This window comes from Zootoca vivipara, chromosome 16 (assembly GCF_965207765.1).
Source record: "Zootoca vivipara chromosome 16, rZooViv2.hap1.1, whole genome shotgun sequence".
Taxonomy (NCBI): Eukaryota; Metazoa; Chordata; class Lepidosauria; order Squamata; family Lacertidae; genus Zootoca; species Zootoca vivipara.
The window spans coordinates 11,890,945-11,912,053 of NC_142599.1; the positions used below are offsets into that span (position 1 = coordinate 11,890,945).

The 21,109-nt window shown below is 44.5% G+C and overlaps 1 protein-coding gene across 16 annotated transcripts in view; it reads left to right on the forward strand.

Moving 5' to 3' along the window:
* Positions 1-21,109, forward strand: part of ARVCF (ARVCF delta catenin family member) — a 552,351-nt gene that overhangs the window by 208,603 nt on the left and 322,639 nt on the right. For all 16 annotated transcript variants that reach the window (XM_035098127.3, XM_035098131.3, XM_035098129.3 and 13 more), the window contains exon 3: positions 19,751-19,831. The gene's annotated coding sequence lies outside the window, so the exon portion shown is untranslated. The remainder of the gene's footprint in view (positions 1-19,750; positions 19,832-21,109) is intronic.

A 21,109-nucleotide genomic window follows, 5' to 3' on the forward strand; every position in this document is an offset into this window, starting at 1 on the left:
CTCCCATTAAGTTCTCAAAGCCTGGGCAAGTTCTTTTAGGGAGATATGGTCCTTCAGAGAGCCTGGGCCCAGGCCAAATAGGACTTCGTAGGTCGTAGGTATGGAAGTAGGTATGGATGTGAGAGCTGGACCATAAAGCAGGCTGATCGCTGAGGAATTGATCCTTTTGAATTATGGTGCTGGAGGAGACTCTTGAGAGTCCCATGGACTGCAAGAAGATCAAACCTATCCATTCTGAAGGAAATCAGCCCTGAGTGCTCACTGGAAGGACAGATCCTGAAGCTGAGGCTCCAGTACTTTGGCAACCTTATGAGAAGACAAGACTCCCTGGAAAAGACCCTGATGTTGGGAAAGATTGAGGGCACAAGGAGAAGGGGACGATGGATGAGAAGCTGGACAATGTTATAGAAGCTACCAACATGAGTCTCACCAAACTGCGGGAGGCAGTGGAAGACAGGAGTGCCTGGTGTGCTCTGGTCCATAGGGTCACAAAGAGTCGGGCACGACTAAACGACTAAACAACAACAAGGTCATAAGCAGCACTATGAATTGTGCCCAGAAATGAACTGGCAGCCAGTGGATCTGTTATCACAAGGAGTTTCTGTTCTCCCTGTGACCAGCAAGGGAGTATGAAAATCCAATTATGGGGAAAGTATTACCTGTTGACATACTGTTTGTCCAACCTCTAATTTCTTGTTTGGAGCCCCTTATGCTTCAACACAGCAACTTGCAATATTCCGAACACTGTGGGGAGGTGGGATGCAGAGGATAAACTTTTTTTTTATAACCTGAAAGTTGATTTGAATGAATTTGGACTTTGATTTGAGAAAAGGGCGGACTCGAACTAGAGTTCCTTTTTTAAAATGAGCTTTCCAAGCATTGTCTGTTCTCATAATCCTTACAGCAACCCTGTACGGTAGGCAAGGGTTATTATCCTCATGCTGCAGATGTTGTGGGTGGTGAGGATGAGAGAGAGAGAGAGAGAGAGAGAGAGAGAGAGAGAGAGAGAGAGAGAGAGAGAGGCTTTCCAAAGGCCACCTGGAGAGTTCATAGCTGCTTCAGGGATCATATCGCATCTTGTGCTAATGTCCTCCCATAAGCCATCATTTTGCTGAGTGTCCCTTTTTGTGCTTTCCCAGTAAGGATTCCTAAATGTGGAGCGAACGCTGGTATAAATTATTAACTATTTCTCACAAGTCTACCCAGTCAGCTTTCTCTCCCGTGTACCTGCAGGTTAGAGCTTGGGTGATGCTATTTTTATCTCTCCCTCTCTCTTACCTCTGCAGTGATGCTCCGGCAACACCACCGCCCCAAGTCAGAACGCCGCCACCTTTCGCCTTTAATTTTAACCTTTTCTCTCTTAGAGCATTTGTGTTAAGCGATCTTAATCTATGCTAGTGCAATGCTGGTCTGCAGGTGTCTTAAGTGCACGGCTGGGAGGGAGGAGCTCCTTATCTTCCTTCGTGTTTGAACTTCGCCGTTTGCTTTCAGATCGATGTAGATAAACGGTTGGTCTCTGGAATCCAGGTTATTTAGGGAGGTAGAGTGGAACCTGGGAAGCGTTTTCTTTTAGCGATGAATTCAGAGGCATCTTCATGCCACACACGCCATCTCCTTCCTTTAGCCTCTTCACATCTCTGCTAGAAATTCGAAAAGTCAGGAAGAATATCATTCCTTCTAATATCGAGCTCTGGTGGTGAGTGTCAATCAGACTGGAACAAAAAAAGAAAAGACAATTGAGATGCAATCAAGTTCCACCCACCAAGGCTTGTTTTCAGAAACCATCCATGTGGGAACTACATCTCTCACCATCTCAGACTGTGCTTCCCAAGGCTGATGGGAGTTATAGTTCAGTAACAGCTGGAGGGTCAAAGAACTTGCGAAGGCTGCCTTTTCTCTGCCTGCGGAAGAAAAACACACACACAAACATGGTCCTGGAATGCAACATATACACGGGTTTTCTTTTAATCTGTGACATATTTTTAATCCTGAATATTCTTCTGTAAATCATGGATGAGGAACAGGTGCCTTTGCAGATGTTGTTGTGCTGTGTCTCCCAACATCCCTAGCCATTGACTGTGCTGGGTAAGAATGATATCAGGTGCCATCTCTTATTTAAATGGTTTCAGGCTTATCATTACAGCCCTAGAACAGCAGTTTTAAAATAGCTAAAATACAAAATTATAAAAGTAAGATGCAGTAATTATAAAAGCAAACCAGAATAAGAGCAGGAAGACAAGAGTCGCTGGCTGACAGGTTAATACAGGCATAGGCGAACTCCAGCCCTCCAGATGTTTTGAGACTACAATTCCCATCATCCCTGACCACTGGTCCTGATAGCTAGGGATGATGGGAATTGTAGTTCCAAAACATCTGGAGGGACGGAGTTTGCCTATGCCTGGGTTAAAACAACTAAAATGGTAACCATTACTATTATATACACAACTGTATATAAAATTATACAGGAAAATGTTAAATTAAATGTATTTTAATTTTTTGTTGGAAGCCGCCCAGAGTGGCTGGGGAAACCCAGCCAGATGGGTGGAGTACAAATGATAAATTATTATTATTATTTCCTGTATGGTTGTGGTGAACAGCTGAGAAAGAGGGAGAGAGAGAGATGAATAGTGGTATACACACATTTCTTTAGAAATAAAGGAAATAATAAATCCCCTAGATTGTGCACAAAGACCCTCATGTCTATCTGGGTCTCCTGGAAAACCCATTTATACAGAGAGCCTGCAGCAGGAGGGTGAAATGAACTTTTTCCTGGGGGGTCTTCCCCAAGGTCAGCAGAGAGGCTATAGGTGGGCAGTGTAGTGGTCAGAGGGTTGGACTACTAGGACCTGGAAGACCAGAGTTCAAATCCCTGCTCAGCCATAGAACTCCCTGGGTCACTTTGGGTCAGTCACAGCCTCTCAGCCTCACCTCCCTCACAGGACCAAATGGGGATGAAGAGAACCATATACGCCACTCTGAGCTCCTTGCAGAGAAAAGTGCAACAAATTGTAAGCTAGCAGGCTTGTGCCATGGGGTGTTGGCATCCAGGGTGCTTTCTCAGAGTCTCCATTTAAAGAGACTCCAGAAGTCCTGTTCCAAGCCAAGCCGATCTTCCACCAGACCCATTGGGGAGAAATCGCTCCTCTAATTCTGCATATTCCTGCACACAGATCTTTTCCATGAAATGGTTTTAATGGCCTGCTTGTTCTGCGCTTTCTCTGTGTCCTTTGGGGGCACACCAATTCTTCTCGCCCATGAAAAGGGGGCTTTTCAGTGTACATATGTTAGGAAAGAAGTGATGCATTCAACTCAATAACTAGTAGTTCCAACTCTCTCTTGTTTTGTTTTTGGAGTTCGAGATCCTGCCAGCTTAATTGCTCAGCCGATGGATACTAGCTACTGGCAGCGTCCCATTGTCCTACGTAATTAAAATTCGAGCAGAACGTCTGCTAAGCACGGAGTCGTTTGACGGCGTCGGGATGCAGAGTGCTTCTGGTTATTGCAATTATAACCAATTGGCTGCCGTTCTTGTTTGTGTGTGTGTTTTTATAGTGGCTAATCTCTGCGTTTGTAAGGAATACAATCAAGAATGTTTCTTGGGGGGGGAATAGCAGGCTCCTTTGTAAATTCACAAAGTGTTGGCAACTTCTTGGAGTTGTTGTGGTTCCCCCCTCCCCCTTTTAAACCGCTAACAAAAAGAATTCAGATTGCTTTGAAGAGACTGCATGGCCGTGGCATAAGGCAAGTGGTGGATCCTTTGCCATTTTCTTCTTTGAAACCACTAAAACATTGGGGGGGGGGAGGAGCGGGGAAAACCAGTATATAAGGGGATCAGCAACCAGTTCCTCTGGAGAGGTCCTGCCGAGCTCTGTTGAAAGGGAAGTGGTGGCTATAAGAGGCAACTTCCACCCTTCCAGGATACGGATTGTTACTCGAGGCTTCAGGAGCACACAAGTTTCCAGTCTCTCTGTATTCTCCTCCTGGTACCTGAGAACGAAAGCAAATAAGGTTTCTGGAAACGCATTGCAGCAAGGACTCCTCCTTCAAGATATTTTCCTGGCACAGGCTAGCAGGCAGGCTGCTCAAGTTTATTGTGTAGTGTAAGGGAAATCTGCACTGCAGGTGGTGTAGTTGCTGGACCTCCAACTCCCATCTGCCCCAGCCAGCATGGCCAGCTTTCAGGGATGTAGCCCAACATCATCTAGAGGGCATCGTATTGGTTACCCCTGAGCTAGGGTGAGACCTTGTGCTGTTCCAAGCTTACTCCAACTGAGCTTTCATAAAGGGTGAACCAGCATGGTCTTAGTGTGGGAGGGTGAGCTGATTGATCTACTTGATACTAACAGATTGAGGTTGAATCCTGACAAGACAGAAGTACTGTTTTGGGGGTACAGGGGGCGGGCAGGTGTGGGGGTTCTCCTTGGTCCTGAATGGGATAACTGTGCTCTTGAAGGACCAGGTGCGCAGCCTGGGAGTCATTTTGGACTCACAGCTGTCCATGGAGGCACAGGTTAATTCTGTGTCTACCTGCTCCATCTGGTACGCAGGCTGAGACCCTACTAGCCCATGGACTGTCTCACCAGAGTGGTGCATGCTCTAGTTATCTCCTGCTTGGACTACTGCAATGCGCTCTACGTGGGGCTACCTTTGAAGGTGACCTGGAAACTGCAATTAATCCAGAATGCGGCAGCTAGACTGGCGACTGGGAGCGGCCGCCGAGACCACATAACACCGGTCCTAAGAGACCTACATTGGCTCCCAGTACGTTTCCGAGCACAATTCAAAGTGTTGGTGCTGACATTTAAATCCCCAAACAGCCTCGGTCCTATATACCTGAAGGAGCATCTCCACCCCCATTGTTCAGCCGGACACTGAGTTCCAGCGTCGAGGGCCTTCTGGCGGTTCCCTCACTGCGAGAAGCAAAGGACAGGGAACCAGGCAGAGGGCCTTCTCGGTGGTGGCGCCCGCCCTGTGGAACGCCCTTCCATCGGAGGTCAAGGAGATAAACAAATACCTGACATTTAGAAAACACTTAAAGACAGCCCTGTTTAGGGAAGTTTTTAATCTGTGATATTTTAATGTATTTTGCTATTTGTTGGAAGCCGCCCAGAGTGGCAGGGGAAACCCAGCCAGATGGGCGGGGTATAAATAATAATAATAAATAATAATAGTAATGATAATAATAAGTTGTAGGCAGCTCGTCTGGCTGGAGCCAGACTCGGGTCAGAGCAGAGGGGTTCAGTGCCAGGAACACATCAAGAGCTGAAGGAATCCAGAAAGACTGGATCATTGCCAAAGTGAAATTCCAGTCCAAATCAGATAGAAGGGCCTTAGCTCAGCAGTAGAACAGTGGGGTGTAGTGGTTAGAGCATTGGACTAGGACCTGGGAGACCAGGGTTCACATCCCTGCTCAGCCATGACGTTCAGTTCATGACCTTGGGCCAGTCGCTCACTCTCAGCCTAACCTACCTCACAGGGTTGTTGTGGGGATTGAACGGATAGGAGAACTTGAGCTCCTTGGGGGAAAGGTGGGATATAAATGCAACAAACAAACATCTGTTTTGCATGAGGGAGCTCCAGAGTTCAACCCGTAGCATCTCCAGGTAGGACCAGGAAACAATCCCTGTCTAAAATCCTGGATGGCCATGCCAATTAGTTTAGACCAGGGTTTCCAAAACCTCCAGCTGTTTTTGGACTACAATTCCCATCATTCCTGCCCACTGGTCCTACTAGCTAGGGATGATGGGAGTTGTAGTCCAAAAACACCTGGAGACCCAAGCTTGGGAAACCCAGATTTAGACACTACTGAGCTTGGTGAACCAGTGGTTTGGTTCAGTATTAAGCAGCTTCCTATATTCCTAAGAGGGACGTGGGTGGTGCTGTGGGTTAAACCACACAGCCTAGGACTTGCCGATCAGAAGGTCGGCGGTTCGAATCCCCATGACAGGGTGAGCTCCCGCTGCTCGGTCCCAGCTCCTGCCAACCTAGCAGTTTGAAAGCACCTCAAAGTGCAAGTAGATAAATAGGTACCGCTACAGCGGGAAGGTAAACGACGTTTCCATGTGCTGCTCTGGTTTGCCAGAAGCGGCTTAGTCATGCTGGCCACATGACCTGGAAGCTGTACACCGGCTCCCTCGGCCTCAACCCCAGACAACCCCCGGTCACAACTGGACCAAATGGTCAGGGGTCCCTTTACCTTTATCTTATATTCCTAAGAAATCCTTTTCACTCCTTCCCACGGAGGACAACTGGTGGACAGTCTGGGTTGGGGAAGGCACTCCTGTACCTGGGAACTATTTCATTGCTCTGGGAGGTTTTCCCACCTGTAGCTTGGGGGCAGCTATGGATGGAGTTGAAGATTCTGAGTTGTAGCCCTAGCAAGAGGTAGCTATAGCGTTTGAGTATAGTATGCACCTACCACCTGCAGTTTTTATTGGTGCTTACTTTTAAAAACCCAGGTGGCGCTGTGGTTAAACCACTGAGCCTAGGGCTTGCTGATCAGAAGGTCGGCGGTTTGAATCCCTGTGATGGGGTGAGCTCCCGTTGCTTGGTCCCAGCTCCTGCCAACCTAGCAGTTCGAAAGCATAAATGCAAGTAGATAAATAGGAACCGCTACAGCGGGAAGGTAAACGGCGTTTCCATGTGCTGCTCTGGTTTGCCAGAAGCGGCTTTGTCATGATGGCCACATGACCTGGAAGCTGTATGCCGGCTCCCTCGGCCAATAATGCGAGATGAGCGCGCAACCCCAGAGTCGGTCACGAGTGGACCTAATGGTCAGGGGTCCCTTTACCTTTACCTTTACTTTTAAAAATACATATTTTAAAAAAGAAATAAATATTCCTCCCAAGTTAATTGGATGCACCTCTTAGTCAATTAAAATGTTCTAATAATAATAATAATAATAAATAATTTTATTATTTATACCCCGCCCGTCTTGGCTGGGTTTCCCCAGCCACTCTGGGTGGCTTCCAGTAAAACACAAAAACAGAATAGTTCCAATAGATTGATTGCGGTAATTGCTTAGCCGATTGAATGCTGCTGCATCCTTGCTTTTTTTATTCTTCCTAATGTACACATATTAGCATAATTCACACAGAGAAACACAAATCAACCTCCCTATTATTTCAGCATAATAATAATGCTGATAAAATCACATCAAACTTTTTTTTCTTTCTTTTAAAAGCAAAACTCCGTTTAAAAGCACGAAGAAAAAGTGGCTAGGCACTTTAAACTTTTAACACTTTTTAAACCTTTCGTTTTTGATCTCAGAAGCGACGAATTAATGCTATTGTTTGAATAGCTTTCCTGACCCAAAATAGAAAAAAAAAAGGTGGTATCCTTTTGAGAATGTTATCGGAGTGAAGAATTGATCTTCTACTGTTTTGTTGTTCAGAATGACAGTCATTTACAAAAAAGACTGGTCATGGCACACCCTTGCAGCCTTTACTGCTGCTTCTGTTAAAAAGAGAACACGGTGTTAACACCTTAGGGCAGCTTCATGGGATATGTAGTCCAAAACATCTGGAGGTCACCAAGGTAGGGTAGCAAGACCTCCAAAGTTGACCTGAAGTCTCCAGCTTTGCCTTACCTCAGGCATCCCCAAACTGCAGCCCTCCAGATGTTTTGGACTACAATTCCCATCATCCCTGACCGCTGGTCCTGTTAGCTAGGGATCATGGGAGTTGTAGGCCAAAACATATGGAGGGCCGCAGTTTGGGGATGCCTGCCTTACCTCTTCCAGGATTGCAGTGGGAGGCTTTGAATCTTCAGTTGTCGGGCTGGGGGCAAGAGTGCCTTTGCTTTTTATTTTTATTTCTTAAAGAAGACTACACATGCAGCATGGCCAATGATCAGAGATGATGGATTTTATTTTTTAAAAAAATGCCTTTATTGTAGTATTTCTTATACAGTCTTGTTACTAACAGTTAAACATTTGTTACATTTTAAGGATACATGCTTGTTGTTTCGTTGCGTTAAGTCAAATATAATACAAAACAAAATACAAAACAAATTTCATCAAATAACCGTAATCGAACCTAACTTATTAAATCAGAAATATTGACCTCCCGTCACTGCCTGGAGGGCATCTTACCTGTATAGTTAATGTACGTACTTTTCTCATTCTTACTGTCTCTTTTCTCATTCTTACTGTCTCAGAAATCCAATCATACCGTCATTTCTTATGTATTATAGATTTACGTTATACACTAGTCATTCTATTGCTGCCATGGAGATTGTATCATTGTTATTATTTTCTTGTATGTACCTTTTAAACATTTCCCATTTTTAAACAAACGATTGTTTTGTATTTCCCCTCAATTTATCTGTTAGTTGAGCCATTTCCGCGTAATCAAGAAGTTTGTTTTGCCACTCTCTTACTGTTGGGATTTTGTCCCCTTTCCAATTTGCAGCTATTAGCAAACAGGCTGCTGCTGTCGCATACAGAAATATTTCTCTAACATTTATAGGTATGTCTCTGCTCAGAATTCCGAGAAGGAAAGCCTCTGGTTTTTTTTTAAAATGAAAGTTACTCTAAAGATCTTTATCATTTCCTCGTATATGAGGTTCCAGAATTCTTTGATTTTCCGGCACCCCCACCACATATGAAACATATCTCCTCTTGTCTCCCCACATCTCCAACATAGATCTGATATGCTTTCATACATTTTCGAGAGTTTGGATGGTGTGAGGTACCAGTGGTATTGCATTTTCATCATATTTTCTTTGATTGTGTATGACGCGGTAAATTTCATGCTACTTTTCTACTCATGTAAAAACCCGCTGGTTCCCGGACTGTCCGCAGGCCAGATTTAGAAGGCGAATGGACCGGATCCGGCCCCCCAGGCCTTAGTTTGCCTACCCATGGACTAGAGCAGGCATAGGCAACCTTGGCTCTCCAGATGTTTTGGAACTACAACTCCCATGATCCCTGACCCACTGGTCCTGTTAGCTAGGGATTATGGGAGTTGTAGTTCCAAAACATCTGGAGAGCCAAGGTTGCCTATGCCTGGACTGGAGGAATGGCTGCCATTTTGACAAAGAGAAAAAGAGGCTGCCACCATTTGATGGCCTTCTAGGGAGCCGATTGTGCTGTTCCTGGAGAAAGTAGAGTCTCGTAAACTTAATTCATAAGCTCTGTCTGATGTTTAATGTTGCGATGACATAAGGAGCAGGGTGGGTGTTAGGGTGAGGGATCCTGAAAACGAGGCCTCCCTTCTCTCTGATTGCTCTGTAAAGAAAGGAAGAATTAAACTCTTGGCTTGGAGTCTGTTTAATGGACTGGGCAGCGCAATTGGGTAATTCATCACCTAAAGGATATGAAACCCAATATTAGCATATAATGTAATAAACCCCTTTAAAAATTTGCATGAAAGGTGATTGCGTGTTGCATTTTAATTTAATTGGGTCCAATGAACCCTCGCACGTATTAGGTTTTTTTAAAAAATAAATGATGGCATTTCGTATTGGTTTCATGGCAAAATAAATTCCTAGGAGAGGCTCTTCTGTTGGCAGATAGGAATTTTAGGTTTGCACGCAATTATTTCTACCTGCCTATTAGCAAGTTGTTAATGTTCCATGGGCATAGTGCAAGGAACACTTGCTTGTTTCCCTCCCACCCCCCAGTTTCTACGTGTCTTTTATTTGTAATCGGAAAACTCTACAAAAGGTAATGATCTCAGCTTTTCCACAGCACCTTCGCAGGAGAATTATGGTACATTAGCTTTAAGCAGTCAGCGATGTATAATTCATGGGGGCTCAGTGGGTTTTGCAAATCTCCCGGCTGTGTACAGCTGTTAATTTGCAGAGTTCATTGGAAAACAAAATTCGGATGGGCTGCCGCTTGATGCTGGGTTTCCATTGTGATGGTAGCACAGTTGGAACTGAGAGATTCTATTTAGTTTACATTTAAAGGTGAACTTACTTAATTTGCACTTTTTGAAAAGCAACCCCGAAACACAGCCATCCTTCAAAATTTGCACTTCTCTGAATTTTGCAATGCCATTTCCCCCGCAGCCAAGTAATGTGTACCAAAAATGCATATGCTGGGGTAGTTTGCACAGAAGTACAAAAATTAGTGAAACTGACACATATACCGTAAATGTATTATATCAGGGTAAAGTGTGAATAAAATCACATATATTAGCAGAAACATACAAAAATGTGTCATGTTACTGAAAATGGCTTTGCAAAAATGCTTCTATTAGGCAAAATCGCATACAATTGTGTGTCTTAGGAGAAATTTGCACTAAAATGCTGATGAATTTTCGTGGGGATTTTAAAAGTATCAATCGCAAACTAATGTGGGAAACTGAATGATTTCTCTCTTGCTAACACCAGCTTTTCCTTCACTCCTCATAAGAAACCCTTAAGAAGTCTGGGCTAGTATCTGCCCTAGTTTTTCATAAATTCTACTTAAATAACCAACAAAAACCTCTGACAGTAGCTTTGATATCCCGAACTCAAAACATGTGCCCCACATCTGCTTAAAATAAGGTTCAATATATATATATATATATATATATATATATATATATATATATATATATATATATATATATACATACACACATATATATCTGAAGCTCCCTCAGTCAGTGAATGAGCCACTGGCTTTTGGGTAATTTTTCTAGACTTTTTGCATCTACTGCATCTAATGGTTATTCATGTTTTTTTAAAGCAAAATCATTTTTAATTTGCAGCAGTCTTCCCCCTCCCCAATCACCATAGGATGCTAAAAGTACATTATCAGTTACAAGCATACATTTATGGAAGGGGTTCAATTTAGAAAATAGTGCTTAATGTTTTGAAGCGATTCATTATGAACCAGTCTGGAATCCTGAGCTTCTTTAAGCACACAGCAAACCACCGGCATTTGATGGATGGAAGTCAGTGGGGTGGCCATGCTCAGGGAATTGATCCAATAGGGGCAGAAGCGGCTGGCGACTTATGAACAAACTCCGTTGGCATTGCTGCTGGAGGCAAATTCACAGTGTATCTGCTTTCAACCCCTGGCGTCTCCCATGAGGAGGAATGAGATATACTCAGGCAGCTGGCTCTAGTAAGCCACAGAGGAGCAGCCATGACAAGTTGGGGCATCTCCTCAGCAACCATCCAGCTCCTTTGCTGCCCACTGCTTCTCATCCTCCACTTCTGAGGTTGAAACAGTTTGTTAAGTGAGATGGATAGTGGCGGTGGCAGCAGAGCAGGAAGGATGCTAAGGAGCTGCCCTGCCCTGGCTGTTCCTCCACTGCTCCCCTGAGCTGTTGTTCATGAGCCCTGTTCAGTTGTCCTGGAAGGGATAGTTGGATCGGGAAGAAGGGGGAAAAGGTCCTGAAGAGCTAGAGGGCAGAGATCTTGGGAAGTGTTTCAGCAGGTTCAGACAGGCTTCATCAGGTCCCTGAGATGTTTCAGATTTGACAGAGGGAGAAGTGGTAAATCCTGGATCTGGATCCTGGGGAGGGGCTGTTACAGAAATCAATAAAGTTTGGCTTCAGGATTAAGGATGACGGACTTTGCTCTGGTCAATAGTTGAAGTGTGGATGTAACGAAGGGTAGGGGGTGAGGGTGGCTCTAGTTTCATTTTGCTCTAGATACTGAAGATGTGCAAAGATGTTCTAACATGTTCAGTAATCACAGGCTGCGAGCAGAGCAAAATAACTGCTAGACAAGCAGATTTTAAAAGGGCAAGCCTATTTTAGTCAATTGTGGGAATCTTCTTGCAACTTTTGCCATTTTTCACTTTTGCACATTCGAGGAAGCATCTCGCGTGCTTGTTGCGCGTCATCTGTCTCGTGGCACAGATGGGCAAGGTGACTTCTTCTGAGGGGCATATCGGAAAAGGAAAGCAATGCCGCTAACCCTTGTTGCAGGTGATTATAGAATCATAGAGTTGGAAGAGACCACAAGGGCCATCCAGTCCAACCCCCTGCCAAGCAGGAAACACCATCAAAGCATTCTTGACATATGGCTGTCAAGCCTCTGCTTAAAGACCTCCAAAGAAGGAGACTCCACCACACTCCTTGGTAGCAAATTCCACTGCTGAACAGCTCTTACTGTCAGGAAGTTCTTCCTAATGTTTAGGTGGAATCTTCTTTCTTGAAGTTTGAATCCATTGCTCCGTGTCCGCTTCTCTGGAGCAGCAGAAAACAACCTTTTCCCCTCCTCCATATGACATCCTTTTATATATTTGAACATGGCTATCATATCACCCCTTAACCTTCTCTTCTCCAGGCTAAACATACCCAGCTCCCTAAGCCGTTCCTCATAAGGCATCGTTTCTAGGCCTTTGACCATTTTGGTTGCCCTCTTCTGGACACGTTCCAGCTTGTCAGTATCCTTCTTGAACTGTGGTGCCCAGAACTGGACACAGTACTCCAGGTGAGGTCTGACCAGAGCAGAATACAGTGGTACTATTACTTCCCTAGATCTAGATGCTATACTCCTATTGATGCAGCCCAGAATTGCATTGGCTTTTTTAGCTGCTGCATCACACTGCTGACTCATGTCAAGTCTGTGGTCTACCAAGACTCCTAGGTCCTTTTCACATGTACTGCTCTCAAGCCAGGTGTCACCCATCCTGTATTTGTGCCTTTCATTTTTTTTGCCCAAGTGTAGTACTTTACATTTCTCCTTGTTAAAATTCATCTTGTTTGCTTTGGCCCAATTGTCTAATCTGTTAAGGTTATTTTGTTAAGGTCATTATCTTGTGGTCTAAACATTGTGCCTGCCCCTCCTCAAGAGCAAGGTGTAGGGGAGGTATCACTCATTGACTCAACATCTTAGCTTGCTTGGCCATGCACACAACTTGCTGTGCCCTTTAACCCTTGCCTTGCTCATGTACCATACCGAGTTGAGCATTAAAGCTTGTGGCAGAAGCCATAACTCGAGTTTGAGTTCTTCATCCCATGAGAGACCAGGGAAGCCACACACCGCCTCCCACCTCTGCTGCTATGATGGTCTAGAACAGGGGTCAGCAAACTTTTTCAGCAGGGGGCCGGTCCACTGTCCCTCAGACCTTGTTGGGGGGGCTGGACTATATATTGAAAAAAATTAAAATGAATGAATTCCTATACCCCACAAATAACCCAGAGATGCATTTTAAATAAAAGCGCACATTCTACTCATGTAAAAACCCGCTGATTCCCGGACAGTCCGCGGGCTGGATTTAGAAGGCGATTGGGCTGGATCGTGCCCCTGGGCCTTAGTTTGCCTACCCATGGTCTAGATCAGGCATCCCCAGACTTTGGCCCTCCAGATGTTTTGGGCTACAATTCCCATCTTCCCCGACCACTGGTTCTGTTAGCTAGGGATCATAGGAGTTGTAGGCCAGAACATCTGGAGGGCCGCAGTTTGGGGATGCCTGGTCTAGAAGCTCTCACAAGGCTGTCATTGCACTGCAGTTCACAGCGCCATCTGTTCGCAGGTGCAATGCAAACTGCAGCGTGATGACAGCCTTAAGAAAATATACTATAGGAGAGAGTTAATTTATGTGGCTAGTAACCACTGATCTTCTGCAGATTTATCCAATCCTCTCTTAAAGTAATCACATTTTCGAGGCAGGAAATACAGATCTTCACTAGTATTTTCCAGTGGGTGTGAATAACTGATCTATGAAAAATGCAAGTGGCGCTTATTCTGTATTCATGATAACACTGATTTAGCTCTTGGCTGCATGCCATTGTCCGGATAGTCTTTAGAATATGTTTCTATGCAATGTATTGTACTGCGTGTGTGTGTTTTCTGGATCAATAAAGTGTTTTTTAGGGGATAGCTAATCTAATTCTCTCTGTGTGTGGCTCCGGCTTCTTATGAAGCAGGTCCAAAGCAAATAGATTTTTTCTTTTCTTTTTGTATTCATTGTGTATTACATCTGCAGTACAAAGAAGAAAAATTGTTCTCATGACAAACACTAAAAACTCTATTTAAAAGATAAAAAGTATTTAGGCTCATACTGATCTGGGAAATTACAGTCCCAATAGCAAAGAACTTGTTTCCATGTCTTCTCAAGGACATTATGTATACCAGTAATTTCATACGTTGCAATTTTTCCATTTAAAAATCTTCCTATTAGGTTTTTAATATAAAACAATATAGCCAACAATTACACAGCTCTCTCGGTCTCTCTCTAATGAAATCATATGTATAATTTCACCGATGTCTTTTATGAATTGCAATTTTCTGAGTTTTGTAAACAGGGAAAAGTTACAAAGGGAATGATTACATACTGTAGCTGTTACCTGACAGAGGAAAAGAAAATAATGGAAAACTACATACAGTATTGCAAATTTCTTTAGGCTTCTGATATTTATTGCAGCCTTTGATGGAGGCATTTTAATGAGTGCTGAGAGATGTCTAGATGTGGGAGTCAGATGGGCAGGTGACCCTCTCGTTAACTTCTTCCTCCGAAGCAAAGTATTTTCTTTTTAATTTCATTTGCTGTGTCTTCTAAGGGGATGCTCCTGATTTGTGTTCATGTGTGAGGGAGGAGATAATTAGCCGATTGGGGGTCGATTCAGAATTCTGCAGGAGTGAAGCATGCTATGATCCGCATCCAGGTAGTTTTTGCATGGTAGTGAAATATGCTAGTTAAACTATTATAGTCTGTTCTCCCTAAGTGCAGAAAAAGCTCAAAGTAACTCCTTTGGATGACATGCGTAAGGAAAGGAAAATTGGGCATTTCCCGTAACCTTATGAGCAGGAAATCGGCAAGGGTGGTGAACCTTTGGCCCTCCAGATGTTGCCAAACTACAACTCCTATCATCCCTCTTCATATGTAATACTAAGCCAAACTATGGTTAGGCATGAATGTCCAACCATGCCGGCACTCACAACAAAACTGATGGTGACTTTCGTCCTCCTCCAGCCCTCCTGATGCTGTTCTAAAGGTAAAGGGGTCCCTGACCATCAGGTCCAGTCGTGTCCGACTCTGGGGTTGCGGCGCTCATCTCGCTCTATAGGCCGAGGGAGCTGGCGTTTGTCCGCAGACAGCTTTTGGGTCATGTGACCAGCATGACAAAGCTGCTTCTGGCGAACCAGAGCAGCGCACGGAAACGCCGTTTACCTTCCCGCCGGAGCGGTCCCTATTTATCTACTTGCACTTTGATGTGCTTTCGAACTGCTAGGTGGGCAGGAGCTGGGACCAAGCAACGGGAGCTCACCCCGTTGCAGGGATTTGAACCACCAACCTTCTGATCAGCAAGCCCTAGACTCTGTGGTTTAACCCACAGCGCCACCTGGGTCTACCTAGATCTAAACCACGATTTGGCTTATCATTACATCTGAACCTAAGCTCATGGTTTGTCTCCTGTGGGCAAACCATGAGCAGTAAACCAAAAACAAACCACCACTACAGCTTGCGGTTTGTCTGGGGCACCAGCACTTTGACTTGTGCCTGGAAATGGGCTGGAAGCCAGGGGAGTTATTTCCATCCCAACAAGATATGTTCCCACCAATCAACCCCCAGGCAACCACCGGGTGGCTGTTATTTTGAACTAAGTGTAGTGTTGAAACAGTCTTCAAAAGCAGTAGCGTGTACAACACAGCACAGGAGTCAACCCTAGATTTCCTCAAAGTTATGGATAACTGTGGCCAAATCCCCTCTTTTGAACGATGAAGAGGCTGAGCAGAGTTTGGGGTCTTTGTAGCTATCACAAGCAGAGACAAAGGCACCTGGTTGGCCACTATGGATGCTGGACAATTGGCCAATTTTCTTATGTTCTTGTTCGCTATGGTCTACATGACACATGCCATGTTCTGCACAATATGGGGGCCTCCTTTTCTCATGCATTTCGGCTGTTTGAGGGATTTTGATCTTGCAAAATTTTATTGTCAGAAAATATTTCTTCACATGAGTTGCTAGAGACGCTTGTCGCCAGGATGGCTTAATTGTGCCTCTCCTTCCCATTTCTCTTAATGCTTGAAGGTACGCTTCAGTTGAGTGTGCGTTACAAAAGAAAGAGCCCCGGAAACTGTACAGGACTATGATTGGGGTAATTAGTTACAAGTGACAGAGAACAAGCAATTAGAAAAGCCATTACATCCCCCCCCCTCATCCTTTTTTCACATTCACCTTTTTCATCTGAGAGCTGTAAGATATTTGATTAAAACCCATGATAAAAGTCTATCGTTGGAAAGAGAGCCAAGTTTTACAATGAAGTACAGTTTGAGTTTTATTACATGTTAGGCACACAGCATCTGCTCCCCTTTTCTATTTTGCTCTGGTTCAGGTCATCATAATGGACAGCAGCCAGTATAGTCATCTTCATGCAATGCAGGAATCTCAACTAGATCATACATGACAGATGGCCACCCAACTTCTGCTTAAAGACCTCCAAGGAAGGAGAGTCCATCACTTCTCATTCGAGTTTGTTCCACTGCCAAACAGTAGAAGTTCTTCCTGATGTTTAGCCCGAATCTCCTTTCTTGAATCTATAGGTTTTGGAGGAGCAGAAAACGAACTTGCTCCATCTTCCACGTGACAGCCCTTTAGATATTTGAAGATGGCTGGCCTATCTCCTCTTAGTCTCCTCTTTTCCAGGCTAAACATACACAATTCCCTCAACCATTCCTCATAAGGTTTGGTTTCCAGATCCTTGTTCAACTTGGTCGCCCTCCTCTGGACACATTCCAGCTTGTCAATATCCTGCTTAAACTGTGACACCCAGAACTGAGCACACTACTCTTGGTGTGGCCTCAGGAAGGCAGAATAGAGCAGTTCTATGACTTCCCTTGATTGGGACACTAGACTTCTGTTGATGCAGCCTATAATAGTACTAGATTTTGATGCTGCATCACACTATTGACTCATGTTCAGCTCGTGGTCTACTAAGACCCCTAGATCCTTCTCACACGTACTACTGACAAGCCAGGTGTCCCCCAGCTTACATTTGTGCAGCTGGTTCTTCCTGTCTAAGTGTAGAACCTTACCTTTGACCCTGTTGGAATTCTTTTTGTTAGTTTTTGCCCAGTTCTCCAATCTGTTAGGGTCATCTTGGATTTTGTCCTCAGCAGCATTGCCTACCACTCCCAGTTTGGCTAGCCTTCTCCTTTGTGAATCTGTCTCATCCTACCTTAAAGCCATCCAAATTGGTGAGCATCACCACATCTCGTAGGGTGGTGAATTTTATAAGTTAACTCTTACACCTTTTAACACTGTTGGAAATATACTTTGGGGGGGGGGGGTCTGCCCTAAATCCTCCAACATACAGCTTCATTGGATGTTACTGACTTCTAATGATAAGAGAGATGGCTATCAGTGTCTACTAGTGATGGTGGCCATGCTCTGCTTCCACAGCTGGAGGCAGTGATGCTCTGAATACCAGTTGTTGAAAACCATACCAGTTGTTGAAATACCAGTTGTTGAAAACCACAGAAGGGGATAGTGCTTCTTGTGCTCAGGTCCTGCTTGCATGCTTACCACAGGCACCTGGTTGGCCACTGTGAGAATAGAGGATGCTGAAGTAGATGGGCCATTCTCAGCCTTCTCTTCTCCAGGCTAAACAAACCCGACTCCCTCCATCATCTCTAATAAGGCTCGGTTTCCAAATTCTTTAGCATCCCTTTATCTTTTCTTCTGCCATTTCGATCTTCTTCCTTTGGCGATCATTCATAGCCGAGTAAGATTGTCTTCCATAAACACAGTTTTAAGAGTGGGTCCGTAAGTGACTGTGGAGGCCAATTCTGGATCCACATGTCCTTCCTATCTTAAAAATGGAAAACGTAATGATGGGGGTCAACGAAAGAGGTTTAAAGACTCTCTCAAGGCAAATCTTTAAAAACGTACTATAAACACTGACAACTGGGAAACACTGGCCTGTGAGTGCTCCAGTTGGAGAACAGCCCTTACCAAAGGTGTCATGGGCCTTGAAGATTCTCGAACTCAGGATGAAACATGCTAAGAGGAAGGCACGCTTGGCAAACCCTCACCATGATCAACTCCCGCCTGGGAACCTATGTCCCCACTGTGCCATTTTGATGCCCCACCTTTGGCTGCAATGACATCATTACCACCTACAATTCCCTTTCTAGGGACCTTTTTGATAAACCTTTCGATGTTGGTGAAACCACGAAGACTGCGGTTATAAAAAGCAAAGGTTGTGTGTCTAGAAGGCAGAAGAGAGGGGAGAGGGAAGGAAAGGAAGAATGCCCCTATGATTCAGAGGCTGACTAGTGTATTAAACGTTGGTGTTTAGATAGTGTGATTTTGAGAACGCACAGAATACACGTAGGCTGTTGCGATGGGTAGAAGGACCAGAAAGTTGAACGGAATCAAAAGGAGCATTAAGTGAATCTGAAGGCTAATGAGATTTCCCTCCAAACTTGTTCCAACATCAGAGAACTCCATTCTTTGCTGTAGAAGGAAATTATGCGGAGACATTTCAGAGAGGATCCTAGTAGAAGAGACAGTTTGATTGCTGGACATGTTCCTCAGCCAGGGCATCAAGATCGTTTAGCCTTTTCATTGGCAATATGTGTCAATTATACCTTCCCCTTAAATTCTGAGAAGCCTCTTTTTCACTTCGTTTGTCTGCTCCCCTCCCATGATGTGCTGGGAAGCTAGAGTAGTTCAGGGGGGAAGTTACACTCAATGCTGACTGACACACCACTCATTACGGCTCTATTAGGCATTGCCCAAGGGTGGCTTGCGGCCTGGGCTTCTTCATTAAGAAACTGCCCCAGACTCTGCAACCTGAGCCAATGATGCAGACATGGCAAGGGGGATTGACTGAGTGAAGTGTTCTAACTTGAGATGGATTCACAAGTGTTTTATGTTAGTTTTATTTTTCTGAATTTCCACCAGAATCAGCCTTGCCGAGGCCTGACGGTTATCGGTTTGCAGTGATGCAGAGCTGGGCTTTTTCACGGGTGTTGCTATTGTTATGTAAAGGTCTCCCTGCTGAAATACAAGAGAATGCCCATCTGTATTGGCATTCTGCCAGCTTTTTGAAAGCACACCTGGTTGTATAGGCATTCCTTTGATCAATTGATCTGAGCACCCTGTTTTAAGTGCTGTGTTATTCTAATGGACCTGTTTCACTGCATATTTTAAATGGCAAGTGTTTACAGCCATACCTCGGAAGTCGAACAGAATCTGTTTGTTCGACTTCCAAAATGTTCGGAAACCAAGGCGCGGCTTCCGATTGGCTGCAGGAACATTCACAAACTGGAACACTCACTTTTGGCTTTGTGACATTCGGGAGCCAAAACGTTTGACTCACAAGGCATTCCAGAACCAAGGTACGACTGTATTTTTTAATGCCCGTGTAACCATATATTTTTAATGCTCATAAATAACTTAGAAGTCTATTTTGGCATTGGCCAGTATATAAATAAAGAATGGCTAGCTTGTCTACATGCTCACGCACTCCTCTCCATCCATCCATCTCTCAAGGAACATTATCAGAAAGACACATTCTAGGCAGGCATAAATAGTCAAGGAAGGTAGACTGTCAAATAGACAGGCCTGGAGGGCCACATTTGTCCTCTGTGCCTGAGGCTCCCTACCCTGGGCCACGTTGGTTCTTAATCTGTGAGAAATCTCCCCAGCATCCAGGAAAGGCACAATGAAATAAATCCTTTGTTCTCTCTCTCCCATGCATTGTTGTGGTTTTGTTTTTTTGTTTTGTTTTTCTGTGAAAGTTATGCTAAAAGCTTAGGATCTTTAATTGTGGAACTTTTGCCCACTTTTGTAAACATATTCATTCCCTTTGCGTTGTTGTGTTATTGAAGGTGTCTTTCTTTTCCTTGACAGTTTTCATCAAGCTAGGAATTCCCTGGGCTTAATATCAAGCAGGAGGATTCAGCCAAAAGGAGAGGAGCCTTCAGAAAAGAGGTATTGAATTCCTGCACTTCATTCCATGCTCTGTCCCTCCTGTGATGCTCTGTTCCTTTGATATTACACAAAAAAACTTTTTTTAATTCACAGAAGTCCTTGCTGCTTCCTGTGTTCTGATTAATTCTTGCTGCAATTAATTGGATTCCCCATTTGCTCCTCATCATCAGCCCGAAGTGTGTGGTGTTTGTTGCTGTGCAGCTGATTCTCCATTGCGAATGGAAGGTTGGGATGGGCTGAGATGGAAGGGCTTTGATATATAATGTCAGAAACTTGACTTTTCCAGCAGGACTGGAAATTCGCTGCTAAGTCTGCTGGGTGGCTGTGAAATGGGAACAAGGCAAAACGAGCTTTTTGCTAGCAAAATTAGCATTCCAAAGTATTATTTGAGCTTCGCTTTTCCATGCCATTCGTGGGGAAGGGCTGTCTGTTGCCCAGTGAACGTCTGCCTGAAACGCTGGAGAGTAATCGTCTTCTCTCCTTGGCGATCCCTCATAACTGAGTAAGATTGTCTTCCACAAACACAGTTTTAAAAGTGAGTCTCTAAGTGACTGTGGAGGCCAATTCTGGATCCACACGTCCTTCCGCAGTGGGGACAGAAGTTTCCGGTCTGGAGTTGATCACGGTGAGGGTTTGCCAAGCGTGCCTTCCTCTTAGCACATTTCTCCCTTGTGTCTTGAGTTTGAGTGTCTTCAAAGCCCATGACACCTTTGGTAAAGGCTGTTCTCCATTTGGAGCACTCACAGGTCAGTGTTTCCTGGTTGTTGGTGTTTATACTACATTTTTAAATATTTGTCTTGAGAGAGTCTTTGAACCCCCAACACTGGTGATCTTTGCTTCTTCTAGTACACTGGCATTAGTTTGCCTGTCTTCCCAGGTGATGTGTAACATTTTTCGGAGACACCGTTGATGGAATCTTTCGAGGAGTTGGAGATGGTGTTTATAAGTGGTCCATGTTTCACAAGCATACAATAGTTCAATAGCTTTGTAAACAAGCATTTTGGTTTCCCTGTGAATGTCCCGGTCCTCAAACACTCAGACAATGTTGAGCTGGGTGGACCAGTGATTTGATTCAGTGTAATGAAGCTTCCCATGATGTTCACTGTCTACACCATCATTTGCAGGGCTGACCCACTCATGAAGTCTCTCCCCAAATGAATCAACCCAGACCCTGTAGTCACCCTCTAAGGCCCTTTGTTGTGTGCCCCTTCCACAAGAGGTCTGGATGGTGGCAACACGAGAATAGGCCTTTTCTGTGGTGGCTCCCCACTTGTAGAA